Source organism: Dendrobates tinctorius, unplaced genomic scaffold (assembly GCF_039654945.1).
Source record: "Dendrobates tinctorius isolate UK_male_01 unplaced genomic scaffold, ASM3965494v1 ptg000007l, whole genome shotgun sequence".
NCBI classification, from domain to species: domain Eukaryota; kingdom Metazoa; phylum Chordata; class Amphibia; order Anura; family Dendrobatidae; genus Dendrobates; species Dendrobates tinctorius.
In genome coordinates this window covers 21331385-21352981 of record NW_027361675.1, presented here as the reverse complement: position 1 = coordinate 21352981, position 21597 = coordinate 21331385, and positions in this window count along the sequence as shown.

Here is a 21597-nt window from a genome sequence, read left to right as displayed (position 1 = left end):
AAAAGAGTTTTCATTTTCTTACATATAAATGTGGATCAAGTTTGTAGTTTTTCTACATTGCAAAATTTAGAAATCAAGTGTTGGGTATTTTTTAGGAAAATATTGTATCCCTGAAGTTTTGGGGAAAAGGGACTACCAGTCTACAACATCATATTTTACCCCAGGCAGCAATACAGGGCAAAATATACTGTACTAAATACTGATCTACCAATCAGTGGTGCAACAATAAAGTATCAAAGAGAACCAATTACTTCCAACATATCTGTTTAGTAAATGCTTGCATTCCCCATAATATCAATTCTTTTGCGTTGTACTTTTCTTCTGTTATTCTGTGACATGATCTTTGGACACAATGGTCTAACATGGAAACTTGGGGCTGGCTGATGGCCCATAAAATACCAATCCTACCCTTTTCCTCCATTAAAAATAAATAGAAATCATATTTGGTTTTGCCTTGTCTATGAAAGCCCGATCAATCAAAATACAATAAAAATTAACCCGTACAGTAAAAGCTGTAATAAGTAAAAAATTGCAGGTTTTCAGTCACTTCTTTTCCCTAAATAAGTGCAGTAAAAAGCAATCAAAATGGTACTAAAATTGTACTGACTTGGAAAATCCAGTCATTTTTACTACTGAATGAGAGCTGTGAAAACAAAACCTAAAAAACAAAACAGAATTGCATTTTTTTACAGTTTCACTGCACTTGGAATTTTTTACTCATTTTTCCAGTGCTTTGATTGTTAATAGGAATGGTGTAATTCAAATCCACAACTCAACAGGCAAACAAAATAGTCCTCAAGTGGTAACGTTGAGACAAAAATAAAAAAGACATGGCTCTGGGAAGAAGATAAGGAAAAAATGTATACCAAAAATGAATAACAGTCTTATGGGTCCGGTGAGTCTTATAGCACAAGGATGACTACCATTTGCTATCCATTTTTTGAAACAGGATAATTGACTTGCATTGGTGAAATTGATACACAAAATTTATCAAAATATAAAATATGACATTTTTAGGGAGGGGGTTGCAGATAATCAGTTCACAACAAAAAGCATATGAAAAGGCATATTGACTGTAATTGATCAGTGATCTATTCGCAAAATAAAGGACACATAAAAAAGATGTGGGAAATTGGCCTACAAATACCAAACATACTCAGAAAGATTTGCAGATTGATTTGCAGAGGATCGAATTCTAATCAAATTTTTTGAAATAAGCTGTTTGACACAAATTCGAACATTTTGAGATTTGATTCAAGGTTTGAGCACCATTTCCCAAACTGTTAAAGTATCAGAGATTGGGCTAAAGTCATTTTGCAGTGCCACTGGGGCTTCGCCATAATGTCCTGCCGCTATGACATCTAGCAGATTATCATACCTTGTAGAGAGGTGGACAGTACCTGGGTCATCAGAGATCAGCGATTCACAGGGAAGAACAGTTTGTATGGCAGACTTGTTTTCCCTCTCTACAGTCATATGGTAAGTCTCTTTCCTGTAGAGTGTAAGCTCCTATAATCAGCAGGGTCATCTCACCGGTAGAATGTAAGCTCTTATGGTCAGCGGGGTCCACACTTTCTTTTTCTCTCTCACTTATAGAGACTAAATTGTTATGGACAGCGGGGTCCTCTCTCTCTCTATCCTGTAGAGTGAAAGCCCACATGGTCTGCAGGGTCCTTGCTTTCTCTCTCTTTCGCCTATAGAGGGTGAGCTCTTATGGCCAGTGGGGCTCCCTCTCTGCTCTCCCCTATATATCTTTTTCCAGAAATTACATGCTTCCTACTATTGAGATATATGTTAATATATTCTCCCCAAAATGAATTTTCGGAGAAAATCTGGACAAGCCAGCAAATTCAACTTTCAAAAAATCCACTCATCTCTAGTGGTGGAAAAGTTAAAGGGCAAGTATGAAATAAGAAAAATATAGTATTTTTTTTTTCAAAAACAGTGCCACATCTATCTGTCTAAAGGTTCTGTGAGGCTTGCTGCCCATTAGCTTCAACAGAACAAGACAGGTGTGGCACTGTATCTGAAAGTAAGCAATTGTGCAATTCTAATCTTGTACATCTCCTTCGCCATGACAGTGAGAGACAAATTGCTTATGAAAAGAGCTGAACAACACCATATAAATGAGTTATAATTTGGAAAACAACCTTGGTAAAAAAAAATATCTTCGTCTTCAATGTTGATGATCTGCTGCTGCTTACAGTTCTAAAGTGAAATGTTGGCTTTATAATGTGATTCTAACAATTCTTGGCTAACACTTTCCAACATTTCTCTTTGATTTGATTTGCAAATAGAAACAGAAATGGTTGGTAATGAACCTAATAGATTAAAACAAGAAATATTGAAAGTTAATACCGTATTTTTTGGACTATAAGACACACTTTTTCCCCAAAAATTTTTCGGGGAAAATAGGGGTGCGTTTTATATAGTCGGAATGTACATACAGTTAGCATGGTGGCGGAAGCGATTCCTCTGGTTGTCTGATGCTGCAGGGGCTGGTGTGGCAGTTTCGGCGGTGCTCAGTGCTGTGGAGGACTCCGGTGACATGGTGTGGCAGTTTCGGCAGTGCTCAGTGATGCGGGGGGCTCCGGCAACATTATGTGAAAGCCCAAAGCCTCAGCAGTTCTATTGCCTCGATGGAGGTGGCGCATGTTCCTGCACTCCCTGTGCTTGTTCATGTGCACACTGATAGCGCCCCCTAGGCAGCGCCATTGACACCATTTCTTGTCATCACACAAACATTTCCCCAAATTATTGTCACACACCACTAAAGTGTCATTAATTTACCCAGAATAGAAATAGTATAATGGAGAATTTAAAAAAAAAAACCTTTTGTTACTGCATGGTCTACTCTACTGACTTTTTTTGGCAGCCACACAGCAGTATTATTATTTATTGTTATAGTGCCATTTATTTTATGGCGTTTTACATGTGAAAAGGGGTATACATAATGAAAACAAGTACAATAACGTTAAACAATAAAAGTCACTGACTGGTTTTTGGAAGAGAGATGACCCTGCCTATGAGGGCTCACAGTCAACAAGGGATGGGTGAAGATACAATACGTGAGGGTAGAGCTGCTTGTGCAGCGGTATGATGGAGTTATGGTTAGTGTAGGTTGTAGGCTTGTTGGAAGAGGTGGTTCTTCAGGTTCCTTTTGAAGGCTCCCATGGTAGGCGAGAGTATGATATGTTGAGGTACACAGTTCCAGAGTACACGGTATTTATGGGAGAAATCTAGCATGCATTTGTGGGAAGAGGGGATAAACGGGGAGTATAGAATGAAATCTTGTGAGGATTGGAGGTTGCGTACAGTTAAGTACCCAGTGTCTAGGTCACAGATGTACGGAGGAGAAAGGTTGTGGATGGCTTTGTATTGCAAAGTTAGGGTTTTGAACAGAAGTCTCTGGGCAGGGATTGACATAGGGAAGAATCCAGGGAATAGCAGGATGACAGGTGTATTATTTGGGCAGCAGATTTTAGGATAGATTGGATGGGTCTGAGAGTGTTAGAAGGGAGGCCACAGAGCAGGAGGCTCTAGTAGGTGAAGCTGGAGATGATGAGGGAATGCACTAGCGTTTTTGCAGATTCATGGATGAGGAATGTGCAGTTCCGGAAGTTATTTTTGAGTTGAATTCTGCAGGAAGTGGAAAAGGCTTGGATCTCAGATTTGAAGGAGAGATCAGAGTCAAGCTTGCGGGACTGGGGAAAGTGAACAGTCATTGAGTTTGATGGATAGGTCAGTTGGGGTGGTTTAATGAGTTGCTTGAAAGATGATGAATTCAATTTTATCCATTTTGATTTTTAGAAATCTAGTAGAGAAGAAAGATTAAATAGCGGACAGACATTGATAGTAAGGAAGTAATACCTGGTCCAGAAAGGTAGATCTGTGTGTCATCAGCATAGAGGTGATACGGAAAGCCATGAGACTCCATGAGCTGTCCCAGGCCAAAGGTGTAGATGGAGAAGAGCAAGGGTCCTAAAAGAGATGAGAGTGTCTGTAGTTAGAGGGAATAGTCCACTGTGTCAAAGGTAGATGACAGATCATCGATGGGGAGGACAAAGTAGTGTTGCTTGGATGTGGCAGTTAGTAGGTCATTGGTGACATTAGTCAGGTCAGTTTCAGTTGAATGATGTTGTCAAAAGGCAGATTATAAGCAGTCAAAGAGGGAGCAGGAGGAGAGATGGGAGGACAGCTCAAAATGGATGTATTGTTCCAGAAGTTTAGAGGCATAGGGAAGAAGTGATATGGGACGATAGCTGTCACAATCCATTTTTGGATCTGTGGCAGATCTGGTTCTCAGATTAAAACTTTTTTCCTTTCAGGCCATCGGGGATTAATGTCAGTTTTTTCCCCCGCTGGCCTGCTGGTGTAATTGCATTGCTGCTGGGTCTGTTGATGTGAGTGGTGACCACAACCACATCCTTTATAAGGTCACCTGATGCATCAGCTGACTGTCGGTGTTAGTTCATTCTACAGCGACCGAGCTGGAGACAGGAACTTCCTGGGTGCAGTGGTGCTTCAGCTTCAAACATTGTATCTGGTGTCTCTATCCTGCTGTGTGGTGCTTTGTAGCAGAGAAAAGCCAAGTTGTATTTTTGTTACCATGTCCCTTTGGTGTCTGTCACGCCCCTCCTGTGTGTTATCTGAAGAGGTGAGGCTCGTGCTCCTTGCCAGCCAGTTCATTGGCCAGAGCAGATCTAGGTGACAAATAGGGATGAGGTATCCTGACGTCGGCAGGTGAAGGACCTGCATAGGATGTTAGGTGAAATTAGGGACAGGCTTAGGTTGGAGTTCAGGATGTGACCATCCCAGATTCCTTATTGTCAGGGCCTCCCTCTTCCCTATTCCATCAGCGTTGTGTTGTTTTGCCGTTAGGTGACCGACCAATTGTCGCACAGGTCAGTCACTCCGTGACAATAGCTGTACCCAAAGGATGAGTGTGATCAAGGTATGTTTGAAGTATGAGGGGAAGACAAAAGCTGTTAGTGACAGGTTGAAGAGGTGGGTTAGGGGTGGGATGAAGACTGCAGTAAGGCTTGGAACGGGGTAGGACGGGATTGGGTCAAGTTCACAGCTCTCCAACTGCCCAACTTACTGTGTGGAACCACAGATTGGCGAGTCTGCAGAGCTGTTTGCACATTCTATTCCAAGGTCATCAGAGGTATGCTCCCAAGATTCACAGACTCAAGAGGAGGTAAACATCTGCACGATGATCAAAATTCTGGGCAGTTGGATCTGTGGCTAAACAACATAGGGTCCGTGCAGAATCGCGACCCTCATCACCAGATGTTAACCACTGGTGGTGGAGGTGATCCTGATGAGACTCAGATACCTGAGGCACATGCGGACTGTACTGTGCTGTCAGGGCAGGATGAGAAGGAGAGTGGTTCTCAGGGTGAGGAGTGGGAGAACAGAGAGGATGACTATGAGGTTGTAGATTCCACTCAGTGTGAACCATAATCACGCAGCTGAGTATCTCAACTGAATAGGTAGAGGAGGAGGAAGATGAGTAGGTTACAATGCGGCTTCCCACACAGACACTGAGTGATGCAACCATGACAAGCACTGCATCCTCAGCCACAACTCTGGCTCTGTCAAGCAGCGTTTATGAGTCTACAGTTTGCAGTGTCAGCAATGGTTGGCTAGCCTGGCTCTTTTTTGAGACTGCAAAGGATTACCCAACTCAGGTTAGCTGCCAAATTTGTAAAAAAATGACTGAGTACAGGTGTTGTGAACACTTTTGACCTTGCTTCTGAGTTGGGGCTCCCTCTGGTGGTTGCTGTGGGTAATGGAGCTGGTCTAGCTGTCACAAGTCAATCACCTGAGCAAGATGATTGGAGGTCAGGTGTTACAGACTGAGGAGATTTAAGTGAACAACCTTTCCTCAGCTCTTGCCGGTGATTTGGTTTGCTTCCTGAGCATATTTTGAAGTCTGCTTGTCTCCTGCTCCGTCCTGCATCTTTCAGATAAGTTATTTGTCTTCTTGAATCTTTTTTTGCATTGGATCCATGTTTGTTTGTCTCTGATTGTTGCTTAGCTGGTGTAGTTCAGCCTGGTTCCCTGCTGGGACCTGTGCTGGAACCTGTTCCATATGCCACAGCATGTGTTAGTCTTTTTAGTAACCAGTTCACACCAGACTTCTGATTTAGTGGGGGAGAGGTCGTGTTCCCTCAGTATTTTTCCATATCAGACGTGTTGGATTTTTCTTAGGGTTTTTTTGCGTGATTGCAAACAGTATTCTTTCCTGTCCTGTTCTATCTAGACAGTTTGGGCCCCATCATTTGCTTACACTATTCTCTGCCTGTGTTTTGTGTTTCATCTTGTCTCACCGGCAATATATGTTCGGGGACTATCTTTTCCTTTGGGGTTCTACTCCGGGGCAGTTTAACTTTCCCATTTCTCTCTTTAGGCTTAGTTAATTCTGTGGCTGTGCCGAGGCGTCTAGGGCATCGTAGGTACGTCCCACAGCTAATTCTAGTTGTGTTGTCATTTTAGGGGTCTGCAATCCGCTAAGCTACCAACCTCTCTGGTTATCTGGTTGCCTAGTCTAGTCCCCTGTTATCCTCCTCGGTTACCTAATCATAACATACAGGCAAAATATCCAATAAATTGATTATTACATGCATGAATCGGCACATGCGTGATCAACATGAGTTAGTCTGAGAATCTTGCTGCCCTTATGTGCAGCTTCTTTCTCCTTCATCAATGTGGCAAATGTTCTTGCATAGGTGTCCATTCGCAGAACCTCCACTTGTTTTCCCACTAGATTGTGGTGTGTGACAGCTCATCAGCTGTTACGGAAGTGGACATGCCTGCTTTTTTTGACTGATTTCAGACATCAAGCACATCACATTTTTCTCAATCCACCATAACACCCCCACCAGTACCTCACTCAAGGTACAGCAGTTTGTTGTGTCCACCCTACTCCACCCTCTGTCAGAACAGCAGCCAACCCTCATTCGCGCAGTTGTAGTCAAGTAAAAGAAAGTTTCCTCCTACATATGGCAAAGCTAAGAGCTTAAACTTCATCATCACCAATCTACCAATCTGCTAATAATATAATCTTTATTTATATAGTGCAAACATCTTCCTCAGTGCTTTGCAAGTCAGCAGTTCATAAAAACAGTCATAAGTTCCAAAATGAATGATAATCCAAAAATTAAAGCAAAAATAATGACAACCCTGTTCGTAAGAGGTTAGAATGTACAATGAGGTGGGGGTCACACAAAGTACAGGTGCTTATATGCAATGATTGCCAGCCATGTTGAGGAAATTGAGGTAAATAAAGACTGCCTGAGGTAGCCACCAGCCAATATTTGTAGTGCTATTGGGTGCAGTGGAGTTTGTTGGCAAATTATGTTCAGAGAAGTAGAGAATGGGCTATATGGGCTGTATATAAAAAGAACTTTGATGAGGGAACGTAATAGGCTGCCCTAAACGGATGTATTTTTAGGGAGCGCCTAAAACTGTGTAAGTTGTGGTTAGTAATAATTTCTTGTGGTAGAGAGGGGAAGAGGTGAGTTACTGTATCTAGGTAGGAGATTGAGCAGAGCCAGACAAAGACCAGATCAATTGTGTTACTGTCTTTGTGTGTCTCTGAAGTTGAAAGTTGTGAGAGGTGGTTAGATATAGAAGCTGGGATGGAGTTGAGGAGGTGGGGCTGTTTATGGGGTTGGTGAAGTCTCCCAGGATAAGGGTTGGCAATTCTGAGGACATGAAGTGTGGCAGCTAGGCAAAAAAGTGGTGAAGGAAGTGGGAATATGACTGCTACTCTGAGGGAGAGGGGATGTAAGATCCTGATGACGTGGACCTCAAAAGAAGAATGGGTCCAATTGGCCTGTATTTATGTTGGGTTATCATGGAGTTAGCAGTGATCATATGGCAGTACCGTATATACAGCTATTCCATTCCTTGTTATCCGGAGTTGCATGTGCCGTACGCTCACTGTTCATTTTCTACGATAAATAATTATTGGCAACAGCCTGGGTGTCATGATCCAGGTTGGATCATGACAGATAAATGCATAAGCAACCTTTTTTTCTTTGAGCTGTTTGCTCAAGTTTGGTTTTGCCTCTGTGGCCACAAGTGGCATTGCACTTGATGTTTTCTTTGCTTTGCCTTTTGCCCCCGGTGGTCACTGGAGTTATAGCAGCTTTTGCCCCTGATCATTTGACCATTCCCTTTTCCTATATAGGGTCACATGGTCTATGAGCAGGTGTTGGTGATAGCGTCTTTTTGGGATTCCAACCACGGTGAAGTGAGCAGCTGGCTGGAAGGTTGGAGCCACTGCTGAAACTGGTGTTGAATTCTGTCTGCCCGGTGTCCGCAGCAGAGTGAGAAGGTGAAGGTGGCAGCTGGCTCTGAGGTGTCGAGCCACTGCGAAAAGTTAATCCGGTGATACATTCTGCTGCCTGGTGCTGCAGCAGAGCAAGATAAGTGTTTTGGTGTTTCCCCTGTTTGTATTTTTCCCTGGTGTTTTATTAGTACAGCGGTGAGGCCAGCGCCTGCACCACCCCGCTCCCTAGCAAGGGATAGGTGTAGGGTGTGCTAGGGTGACAGGTATCCTGATCGGTGTCTGGTGAGAAACCGGCATAGGGAACGTTAGGAGTGTGAGGGACACTGACTCAGGGGAGTGCAGGAGGTCTCCAAGTCCCCGTTCCCTATTGCAGGGCCCACCGTTGTAACTGTTTCCTCCTTCCCTGTGTCTTGTTATTTTAGTTACCAGCCTGCGGGCCGTGTCACACAAGACAATTACACGTGCTGTGTCTTGTAGTATTAATTACCAGGATGCGGGCCGTGTCACACAGGACAGGGCACGTGACATTGGGGCTTCCTCACTTGATCATCGCCCAATCGTGTAATTGTCTGGAAGATAGGGTCGGCTGAGAGATGTTTGCTCCAAATATGACAGCAAGTTGTTCTTTGTGACTCCTGGCCTGTGATCTCTATGATAATGGGATGAAATCCTTGCCAAATTTGTTGGCCAATTCAATCTGTTGGCCGCGGAAATGCAGCCTTTCCACTTGGTGGATACAGACTATTTCTGGAAACTGATGGCTGTCACAGTCCCCTACTACCAGTTGCCAATTGACCATTACTTCTCTAAGAAAGATGTACCTGCGCTACACCAGCATGTCACAGACAACATCAACTGTTCCCTGAAAAAATCTATGTCTGCCAGGGTACATTTCACCACTGACACCTGGATGAACAAACATGGGATGGGGGTGTTATATCTTGCTGACTATGCACTGGGTCACTCTGGTGGCTGTGGGGGAAGGCAGGGAGGAGGCTGCTCCACATGTCTTGGAATCTCCAAGGCTAGCAAGGTGCATGGGGGAAGGTGCATGGGGGTGGAGAATTACACAACTACACACCACAAGATGGAGAACTAAACTACTAGACAACAGGGGTTGGAGAATTAAACTACGAAATACCTAGTTTTGGAAAACAAAAACACAACACACCGGTGGATGGAGAACTAAATGACTGCACACCAGGGGATGGAGAACTAAACCACTACATACCTGGGAATGGACAATTGAACCACTACAAAACAGAGGACTACTACTACACACCAAAGGTAGTGAGCTAAAACACTAGACACCAAGGTATCACTAGACAGTAAATCTTGGAATCCCCAAGGTTGTGGGACAACATTGAGTTGTCAACGCAAAAACATTAGCAGCAGTGTAAGTGGCAGAGGCGGAATGGTGGCTTAGTGGTTAGCACTGCACCATTGCAGCACTGGGATCCTGGGTTAAAACCCCACCAAGGACAACATCTGCAAAGAGTCTCCGGTTTCCTCCAACATTCAAAAGACATACAGATGGGAAATTTAGATTGTGAGCCCCAATGGGTACAGTGCCGAAAATGTGTGTGAAGCGCTGTGTAATTAATAGAGCTATATAAGTGAGTAAAATAAATAAAGCAATTTCTGTCCAGGCCTATTTCATGTGTTTTATTTTTTCAAAATTCTGTGGAAGCATGGTTGAAAAGCAATGTCTGACTTTAATTTGTTCATTTTCATAGATTTTTTTTATTATTACTTTTGTCAGATTCAAGTTATTTCTGAGACCATTGTGGGTTTTTCTGTCATTAAACAGTACCAACAATTTTAACCACGTGTGTACAGTGGGGAAAAAAGTATTTAGTCAGCCACCAATTGTGCAAGTTGAGAGAGGCCTGTAATTGACATCATAGGTAGACCACAACTATGAGAGTCAAAATGAGAAAACAAATCCAGAAAATCACCTTGTATAATTTGGCAAGATTTATTTTGCAAATTATGATGGAAAATAAGTATTTGGTCACCTAAAAACATGCAAGATTTCTGGCTCTCACAGACCTGTAACTTCTTCTTTAAGAGGCTTCTCTGTCCTCCACTCATTACTTGTAGTAATGGCACCTGTTTGAACTTGTTAGCAGTACAAAAGACACCTGTCCACAACATCAAGCAGTCACACTCCAAACTCCACTATAGTGAAGACCAAAGTGCTTTTGAAGGACACCAGAAACAAAATTGTAGCCCTGCACCAGGCTGGGAAGACTGAATCTGCAATAGGCAAGCATCTTGGGGTGATGAAATTAACTGTGGGACCAATAATAAGAAAATGGAAGGCATACAAGACAACTGATAATATCCCTCGATCTGGGGCTCCACGCAAGATCTCACCCTGTGGGGTCAAAATGGTCACAAGAACGGTGAGCAAAAATCCCAGAACCACATGGGGAGTCCCAGTGAATGACCTGCATACAGCTGGGACCACCATAACAAAGGCTACCATCAGTAACGCAGTACGCCGCCAGGGACTCAGATCCTGCAGTTCCAGACATGTCCCCCTGCTTAAGCCAGTACATGTCCGGGCCCGTCTGAACTTTGCTGGAGAGCATTTGGATTATCCAGAAGAGTACTGGGAGAATTGGAATATATGGTCTGATGAAGCCAAAAGTAGAACTGTTTGATAGAAACAAATCTCGTCTTGTTTGGAGCAGACAGAATGCTGAGTTGCATCCAAAGAACACCATACCTACTGTGAAGCATGGGGGTGGCAACATCATGCTTTGGGGCTGTTTCTCTGCAAAGGGATCAGGACGACTGATCCGTGTACATGAAAGAATGAATGGGGCCAAGTATCGTGAGATTTTGAGTGCAAACCACCTTCCATCAGCAAGGGCATTGAAGATGAAACATGGATGAGTCTTTCAGCATGATAATGATCCCAAGCACACCACCAGGGCAACAAAGGAGTGGCTTTGTAAGAAGAATATGAGGTCCTGGAGAGCCATAGTGTTGTGAATTCCTTTGTTCGGATTTCTAAGCCGAAGCTCCCTCTGCTCCCTCTGGTGGTTACTGAGAGTAGTAGAGCTGGCCAGGTTGATGGAAGTTCCCCACCTGACGACGATAATTGGGAACCTGGCAGTACTGGCTGGGAGCATATATTTGAGCTGGCTGCTCTTGAAGGTTGCTGGTGATTTTCCTCCTTGTGCATTTGGAGTTCTTTTGTCCCCTGCATGATCTGCATGGTTCAATTAAGTGATTCTTTTGCTAATCCGTTGCATCTAATCTGGTTGTGCCTTTTTTTGCTTTCTGCTTTGTTGCTAGGGTTCAGCGTGCTCCCTGCTGGGGGTAGCGCTGGGCCCTGCTTCCTATGTTAAAGTTTATTCTGTCCCCTGTTATGTTAGTATCTTTTTGCCTTGCTTCCAGGTTATACAATTCTCTGGCTGTGACGAAGCATCTAGGGCACCGTAGGAACGCTCCACGGCTACTGCTAGTTGTGTTGATAGGATCTGGGGTCTGCAATCCGCTTAGTTACCAACCTCTCTGGTCTTCTGGTGGCTTAGCCTGTTCCTGCCATCCTCCTTGGTGACCCATTCATAACAGAATCACCAGCCTAAACCGCAGACTCTAGGGTACTCAAAAGAAAGAAAGAATTGTAAAAAAAAAAAAGTGACAGAATTTTTTAATATATTTTTTCCTCTTTTTCTCTGGAGCCATAGGAGGATTTTTTCTTTAATGGAGACTAAGCAATTGTCCAATTGTGTTGAGCAGCTCACTGCTGAAGTGCGGGGAATTTCTGCCTATCTCGCTCAATCATCTGCTGTAGAGCCAAAGATCCCTACTCCTGATGTGTTTCCAGGGGATGGGTCAGAATTTTTGAATTTCAAGAATAACTGTAAACTATTTCTTGCTTTGAAGCCTAATTCATCAGGAAGCTCGGTTCAGCAGATTAAAATTGTCATCTCCCTGCTGCACGGAAATCCCCAGGATTGGGCTTTTCCTCTGACACCTGGAGATCCTATTCTGGTTAATGTAGATGCATTTTTTCAGGCCCTGGGGTTGTTGTATGATGAACCTAATGCTATTGATCAAGCTGAGAAAACTTTATTGGCATTGAACCAGGGTCAGGATGCTGCGGAGTTATACTGCCAGAAGTTGCAAAAGTGGGCGGTCCTTACTAAATGGAATGATGATGCTCTAGCAGCTCTCTTTCGGAAAGGTCTGGCAGAAACTGTAAAAGATGTTACGGTGGGATCTCCTGTCCCCTTTGGTCTTAACGACTCCATGTCATTAGCCATTCAAATTGATCGACTTTTACGTGAACATAAAAATATGCGAGAGGCGGTGCTAACTTTTGAACAAACTTCTGAACCCATGCAATGTGATAGTGTTTTGTCTAGGGTGCAACGTTAAGAGTTCAGAAGGCATAATAAGTTATGCTTCTTTTGTGGGGATGCCTCTCATGTTATTTTTGTCTGCCCTAAAAAAGAAAAACGTTTTGCTCACCCATTTGCAGTGGGCAGTGTACAGCCTAAGTTCCTGTTGGCAGTTACCTTGATCTGCACCTTGTCTACAGTTTCTGCTAAGGCCTTTGCTGATTCAGGAGCAGCTTTGAATCTAATGGATCTTGACTTTGCCAAGCATTGTGGTTTCCCCATGGTGCCCCTGAGCACCCCTATTCCCTTGAGGGGGATTGATGCTACCCCTTTGGAGGAGAATAAACCCCAATTTTGGACCCAGGTGGTAATGCGGGTAGCCCCGGACCATCGAGAGAATTGTAAATTTTTGGTGTTGCACAATTTGCATGATACTATTGTACTGGGTTTTCCTTGGTTGCAAACCCATAATCCTATTTTGCATTGGAAATCTCTGTCTGTGGTGAATTGGGGTTGTCAATGTGTACTTAGAGACACTCCTGTTTTCTGCACCTCTCCCCAGTCTCAAGACGTTCCTGACTATTTGGCTGATTTTTCTGATGTGTTTAGTGAGAAAAAGTCCGCGTCTTTGCCTCCTCATAGGAGTTATGACTGCACAATTGAGTTAATGCCCTGTTGTAAATTTCCCAAGGGTCGGCTTTTTAACTTATCTGTACCTGAACATGATGCTATGCGATCTTATATCAAGGAATCATTGGAGAAGGGTTATATCAGACCATCCTCTTCGCCTTTGGGTGCTGGTTTTTTCTTTGTGGCCAAAAAAGATGGCTCATTTAGGCCACGTATTGACTATCGTTCCCTTAACAAAATCACTGTTAAATATCAGTACCCGTGACCCCTGATTTCTGATTTATTTTCCAGAGTTAAAAGTGCTTGTTGGTTTACCAAACTTGACCTCAGGGGGCATACAATCTTATTCGCATCAAGCACGGGGATGAATGGAAGACAGCGTTTAATACTCCGCAGGGACATTTTGAGTACCTGGTGATGCCTTTTGGGCTCACTAATGCCCCTTCTGTCTTCCAATCTTTTATTAACGATATTTTCCGGGACCTTGTGGATAAGTTTTTGATCATTTATCTGGATTATATTTTGATTTTTTCCAGTGATTGGGATTCTCATGTGGAACATGTCCGGACTGTGTTCCGGATTTTGAGGGAAAATACTCTGTATGTTAAGGGATCGAAATGTCTTATTGGTGTACAGAGAATTTCGTCTTTGGCATTCATTTTGTCCCCGGCTGCTATTGAAATAGACCCGGCCAAGGTTCAGGCCATTTATGATTGGGTTCAGCCCACTTCTCTGAAGACTCTTCAGAAGTTTTTGGGTTTTGCTAATTTCTACCTTAAATTTATAAGTAATTTTTCTGGTATTGTTAAACCACTGATGGATTTGACCAAAAAGGGCACTGGTGTGGTGAATTGGTCTCCAGAGGCAGTTGGAGCATTTCAGGAGCTTAAGCAGAGATTCACTTCTGCTCCAGTTCTACGGCAACCTGATGTTTCACTCCTATTTCAAGTGGAAATAGATACTTCTGAGATTGGTGCAGGAGCAGTTTTGTCTCAAAGGGATCTGTTAACCTATAAGATGAATCCCTATGCCTTCTTTTCTCAAAAATTTTCTCCATCTGAATGTAACTATGACGTCGGGAATAGGGAATTATTGGCCATGAAGTGGGCATTTGAAGAGTGGAGACATTGGTTGGAGGGAGCTAGACATCAAGTTGTGGTCCTTACCGACCACAAGAATTTGACTTATCTTGAATCAGCCAAGCGCTTGAATCCTAGACAGGCTAGGGGGGCCTTGTTTTTCACGAGTTTTAGTTTTGTGGTCTCCTTTCTTCCGGGCACAAAGAATGTTAAGGCAGACGCCCTTTCTAGGAGTTTCTTTGCAGATTCTCTTCATGTGACCGAGCCTACTACCATTCTAAATGAGGGTGTAGTTCTTTACACCATCTCTCCTGATTTGAGATGTGCCCTGGAGGCATTTCAGGAGGATAAACCTGAACGATGCCCTATGGGAAAATTGTATGTCCCTGACCAGTGGAGGAAAATAGTAATGTCTGAAATTCATTGCTCCGCGTTGGCTGGTCATCCAGGTATCTTTGGTACCAGAGATTTGATGAGTCTGTCTTTTTGGTTGCCTGCCTTATATAGGGATGTCAGGAATTTTGTGCAGTCCTGTGGGACTTGTTCTCGGTCTAAGCCCTGTTCTCATGCTAGTGGTTTGTTGATGCCCCTGCCGGTGCCCAGGAGGCCGTGGACCCATATCTCAATGGATTTTATCTCTGATCTCCCTGTCTCTCAGAGAATGACTGTTATTTGGGTGATCTGTGATAGATTTTGTAAGATGGTCCATCTTGTACCACTCCCAAAGTTGCCATCTTCTTCTGAGTTGGTGCCCTTGTTTTTACAACAAGTGGTTCATTGTGTCGGACAGAGGGGTCCAGTTTGTTTCCAGATTTTGGAGAGCCTTTTGTTCCAAACTGGGATTTCAGTTGCCTTTCTCCTCTGCATTTCATCCTCAGACCAATGGGCAGATTGAGAGAACAAACCAGACTTTGGTGTCCTATTTGAGATGTTTCATATCTGCTGATCAGGATGATTGGGTCTCATTTTTGCCCTTGGCCGAATTCGCACTAAGCAATAGGTTTAGTTCTGCCACTTTGATGTCCCCTTTCTTTTGTAACTTTGGGTTTCATCTTCGATTTTCTTCTGGGCAGGTGGAAGCTTCTGCCTGCCCAGGTGTGGATTCTGTGGTAGAGAGAATGCAGCAGATTAGGGACCAAGCAGTGAATAAGTTGTCCCATTCTCAGGAATAGGCCCAACGGTTTTCCAACTAGCATAGGACCATGGGTCCCCGGTTTAAAGTGGGTGATATGATTTGGTTGTCCTCAAAAAATATTCCCATGAAGGTTGCATCTCCAAAATTCAAGCCAAGGTTTATTGGACCTTATAAGAATTTGGAAATCATTTGGCTCTTCCAGTTATGTTTAAGATTCATAACGTTTTTCATAAATCTTTGTTGAAAAGGTTTGTGGAGCCAGTAGTTCCCATGGCGGCGCCCCCTGACCCTGTACTGGTTTAGGGTAATTTGGAGTATGAGGTAAAGAAGATATTGGATTCTCGTCTGGCTAGATGAAGACTTCAGTACATGGTCAAGTGGAAGGGTTATGGCCAGGAGGATAATTCTTGGGTCACTGCTTCTGACATCCATGCCAAGAGATTGATTCGTGCCTTTCACCGGGCCCATCCTGATCGGCCTGGTGGCATGGATGAGGGTTCGGTGACCCCTCCTCAAGGGGGGGTACTGTTGTGAATTCCCTTGCTCGGATTTCTGAGCCAAAGCTCCCTCTGGTGGTTACTGAGAGTAGTGGAGCTGGCCAGGTTGATGGAAGTTCCTCACCTGATGACGATAATTGGGAATCTGGCATTACTGGCTGGGAGCATATAATTGAGCTGGCTGCTCTTGAAGGTTGCTGGTGATTTTTCTCCTTGTGCATTTGGTGTTCTTTTGTCCCCTGCCTGATCTGCATGGTTCAGTTAAGTGATTCTTTTGTTAATCCTTTGCATCTAATCTGGTTGTGCCTTTTTTTGCTTTCTGCTTTGTTGCTAGGGTTCAGCGTGCTCCCTGCTCAGGGCAGCGCTGGGCCCTGCTTCATATGTTACAGCTTGTTCTGTCCCCTGTTATGTTAGTATCTTTTTGCTTTGCTTCCAGGTTATACAGTTTTCGGCTGTGATGAAGCATCTAGGGCACCGTAGGAACGCTCCACGGCTACTGCTAGTTGTGTTGATAGGATCTGGGGTCTGCAATCCGCTTAGTTACCAACCTCTCTGGTCTTCTGGTGGCTTAGTCTGTTCCTGCCATCCTCCTCGGTGACCCATTCATAACAGCCTAGCCAGTCTCCAGATTTCAACCCCATAGAAAACCTTTGGAAGGATTTGAAAGTTTGTGTTGCCAACGACAGGCCCAAAACATCACTGCTCTAGAGGAGATCTGCATGGAGGAATGGGCCAACATACCACCAACAGTGTGTGACGACCTTGTGAAGACTTACAGAAAACATTTGAGCTCTTTCATTGCCAACAAAGATATATAATAAAACATTGAGATGAACTATTGTTAATGACCAAATACTTATTTTCCACCATGATTTGAAAAATAAATCTTGCAAAATTAGACAAGGTGATTTTCTGGATTCGTTTTCTCATTTTGACTCTCATAGTTGTGGTCTACATATGATGTCAATTACAGGCCTCTCTCATCTTTTTAAGTGGGAGAACTTGCACAATTGGTGGCTGACTAAATACTTTTTTTCCCCACTGTAATTTTGAAATATATATTTGATATTGTGGTGATAAATTCTCCAAACTCTTTGCATTTATTACATACTCTTGGATCATGTTTACATTGCATTTGGTGGCCTGCTCCCCCTGTTTTTATTTATGTATCATATTTTTTAATCATGCTTTGTCTTTTTTTAATTTTGATCTTGTCTTGATTGGTGTTTCTAATGAAAACTTTGCTATATTGATATACATCAATTGTATATTTTTTTTCTCATTGTTATTCTAGTGTTCAAGTAGTTTCTTTATAATTTAAATGTTTAAGGCTTTATCCTCACCTCTGTGATTTTTCACATACGAAAGTATCAAGTTTCATCAGTGTTTCATCAGTTTGTCAGTTTTAACCATTGGTGTTTCGTCAGTGATTTTCAGTTATGAAATATAAATAGATTGCAAAGCTTATCCTATCCATTAGGCCGGGGTCACACATGCGAGTAACTCGCACGAGTCTCGCATCTCAATAGCCGGCACTGTCGCCAGCACTCGGGATCAGAGCGCTCAGCTGCACGGAAAGACACGCAGCCACACACTCTGGTCCTGAGTACTGGCGGCAGTGCCGGGTATTGAGATGCGAGACTCGTGCGAGTTTCTCGCAAGTCTGACCCCGGCCTTACAGTGTTAGTCATGGACAGCACATGGATGCAATCTACTGCACATGCTGTCCATGATTTTCATGGACCCACAGTCTTGTAGGAGTAAGTTTGATCCATTAATGCAATAATTGACATCTCCATGATTTCTCTGCATACACAGTTCTGCAAAAAAACACGGATGTGTGAATAGCACCATAGACTTTAATGGGTACATTTTGGAACAAGTAGTTAAAAAGCAGGAGTCTGAATGAGGACCAAAGCCAATTTGCATTTTTGACAAACCATGGATCTCTTTATAGTAACTTTGTGTTTGGTAGCAAATGTGTGCTTCCCTAAAACCACTGGATTACCTTTCCATTATATATAAGATTTTCAAGCTCCCTACATTTTTCCTGTTTCATAATGAAAATACAAAGCAGGGCAATGTAGATACATTGAAAGGGCCTGTGTTTGTGCCTTAACAGTAATATTGCCTATTATAGATAATTCAGACTAATTGACTGCAGATGGAAAGCGAAAGCAGAGACTGTGCAGAAATTAAAAAATAAGCTTTCATGATGTGCTTGCCACCCACGCATACAAAGTTAAATAAAAACTTAGATGCCGATGAAGAAATATTTTGCCTTGAAATGTTTGAGAAATTTTGGGGGGAGGTCAATTTGAATTTTTTTATAGAATAAAGTTAGTCTCAAAATAGTCTTTGGCTATGTAATATAGCATCTAATATTCTTGTTGCATACTGGTTTTAGCCAGCAAATACTAATGTTAAAGGGCTGGTCCTACGAACAAAGTGCATTTTAATAAACAGATCTTGGAATAATAATTATAATAAGTTCCACAATTGGCTGTGTTAAGTAAAATGTTCCTGTGCTGAGATAATCTTATAAATGTGCCCCTGCTGTGTACTGTGCAATGGCTGTGTGACCCTGCAGGAACATGGTCTGGTCATACCACAGCTCCTGGGCATGGGAGGAAGCAAAAGAGAGTATACAGACAGTATAACATGGAATCACAGCTGATTGCTGATTCTTAGGCTGGAGTCACACTCCAGAGGAATACGGGTAGTGCTATGCTATAAAAAAAATCGCATAGCACTCGGACTACTGTTAATCTATGATCATTTTTTAAATCAATAAAGACCCCAGTACTCCTATTTACAAACAACAGATAAAACCCCCTAATATAGATGCCCGGCCCTCTTAAATAAATGCAAATACTTAAACTCTTACAAACACATAAAAATAAAACAGGAATTTGCTCTAGTAACACCCACATAAAACCGCTCTCTCTAGGGAAAGCAAAATTGATGCCAAAGAATTTTGATATGCGTCTATGTGAAACAATAGTAGTGACGCCCCTTGATAACTGTGGGGGTGTATTATAAATATATCTCACTGTAAAAAGTGAGTAACAGTCTAAAAAGTACAACCAGTCTCACTGCCCAATATACATAAATGCGTATGTCACCAGAGGGAGAAAATCATACTAACCGTCCAGGTTACTGTTCATACTGTGGGCGATAATAGCAGTCTTGAATTCAGCACATAGCAACTCCTCTCCTGATAGGCTTTGATGAATTCCAATGGTGGTATAATACTCAGTCCAAAAAAATGCGGCTGATAGTGGGTATAATCCAAAAAGGTCACCTCTGCTACAATCGCGGGCGATGCTCCGGCCGGTAGCAATCGCCCAATTCCCCCGATGTTGCGCTGCCCATTATTAGTGGGACATGCAGAGGGAGACGCGGTTAATGCCGGCAAGGTACAGGACCTTGCGTGACGTCACAGTCACGTGTTAAGTCACGTGACCGGCTTAGAAAGACTGACAGAACCAACAACCAATCCTACGCGTTTCGGAGGCTTGCTGCTTCCTTCCTCAGGGATGATTCCTGTCATTGAGGTGACACATATATACCCAATCCATGTGATGTATTGGTCCTATTTATTAAAAGCAAATAATTCAATCTCACTATTTAAGTCATTTGGCCTGAGCGTGTTCATTTTAAATATCCACTCACTTTCTACTTTTGACATTTGTTCAATGAAGTTACCTTTTCTCTAGCTTTTCTTAACTATTTTAATACCGGTTACCGTAATTCACCTAATAGAGCCTCCGTGATGTGTAAAAAAGTGATTGGAAAGAGGATGACCAGTAAATTTATTAATAATATTGCGAACATGTTCAGCAATTCGTACCCGCATTGGACGAATAGTTCTTCCAATATATAGTTTACCACATGGACAAATTACCTCATAGATAACCCCTTTTGTGTTGCAATCAATAAAATCAGTTATATTATTCTCAATACCTTTATTAGTAATCATTTTTTGTTTCTTAGTGTTTAATTTTTTACATGGTCCACATTTCTTACATGGGAAAAAACCGCTTAGAAGGTTTCGTTCACCATTAATTTTACTATTTGGAACTCTTGGGATTGAAGGTGCTATCAAATTCCCAAGATTATTTGCCTTCCGAAAAACAAATCTAGGGTACGTAGGCAGTAGTTCCCCAATAATTTTATCATTTTGTAAAATATTCCAATGTCTACTAACAATATTCTTAATAATCCTGACATTGGAATTGTATTGTAAAATAATCGGAATTTCATTTTTGACAAAAAAATCATTAGGAATACGTTCTTTTATAGGGTCCAATAGTTGGTCTCTTGGTATTTTTCTAACCATTTCTGTAGTTTTTTCCAATGATTTTACATCATATCCCTTATATTTAAACTTAATATTCATGGACTCGGCTTCTTTTTCAAAATCTTGCTGTTTAGAGCAATTTCTATGCACTCTAATGAGCTGACTCTTAGGAACATTAAGAAGCCATTTTGGAAGGTGGCAACTATCTAGAGAAAAATTTTTTTTTGAATCCCTGGGTTTGTGATATACTTGAGTCTGAATAGTATTCTCCTCAATAAAAATCCTCAAATCTAAAAAATTTAGCTCTTTGTGACTAATGTTTGCAGTGAAGATTAAAAAATAACAATTTTTATTTAGATCACTTAAAAATTCATTTAATAAAATGTCACCCCCTGACCAAATGAAAAAAATGTCGTCGATAAAGTGACGCCATAGCACCAAATTTGCCCGTAATTCCCCATCCATATAAATGGTCTCAAGTTCCCATTTCCCCACATAGAGGTTGGCATAGCTAGGGGCAAATCTTGTGCCCATAGCTGTGCCCCATTTCTGGGAGTAGTAGTTCTCCCCAAATTTGAAATAATTGTGCATTAGGATGAATTCAATACAATCCAGAATAAATTCTCTCTGTTCCTTGGGTATCGCACTATCCTTGGACAGAAAGAACTCGGCTGATTCACACCCTTTTTTATAGGGACCAACTATTGGACCCTATAAAAGAACGTATTCCTAATGATTTTTTTGTCAAAAATGAAATTCCGATTATTTTACAATACAATTGCAATGTCAGGATTATTAAGAATATTGTTATTAGACATTGGAATATTTTACAAAATGACAAAATTATTGGGGAACTACTGCCTACGTACCCTAGATTTGTTTTTCGGAAGGCAAATAATCTTGGGAATTTGATAGCACCTTCAATCCCAAGAGTTCCAAATAGTAAAATTAATGGTGACCGAAACCTTCTAAGCGTTTTTTTCCCATGTAAGAAATGTGGACCATGTAAAAAATTAAACACTAAGAAACAAAAAATGATTACTAATAAAGGTATTGAGAATAATATAACTGATTTTATTGATTGCAACACAAAAGGGGTTATCTATGGGGTAATTTGTCCATGTGGTAAAGTATATATTGGAAGAACTATTCGTCCAATGCGGGTACGAATTGCTGAACATGTTCGCAATATTATTAATAAATTTACTGGTCATCCTCTTTTCAATCACTTTTTTACACATCACGGAGGCTCTATTAGGGGAATTATGGTAACCGGTATTAAAATAGTTA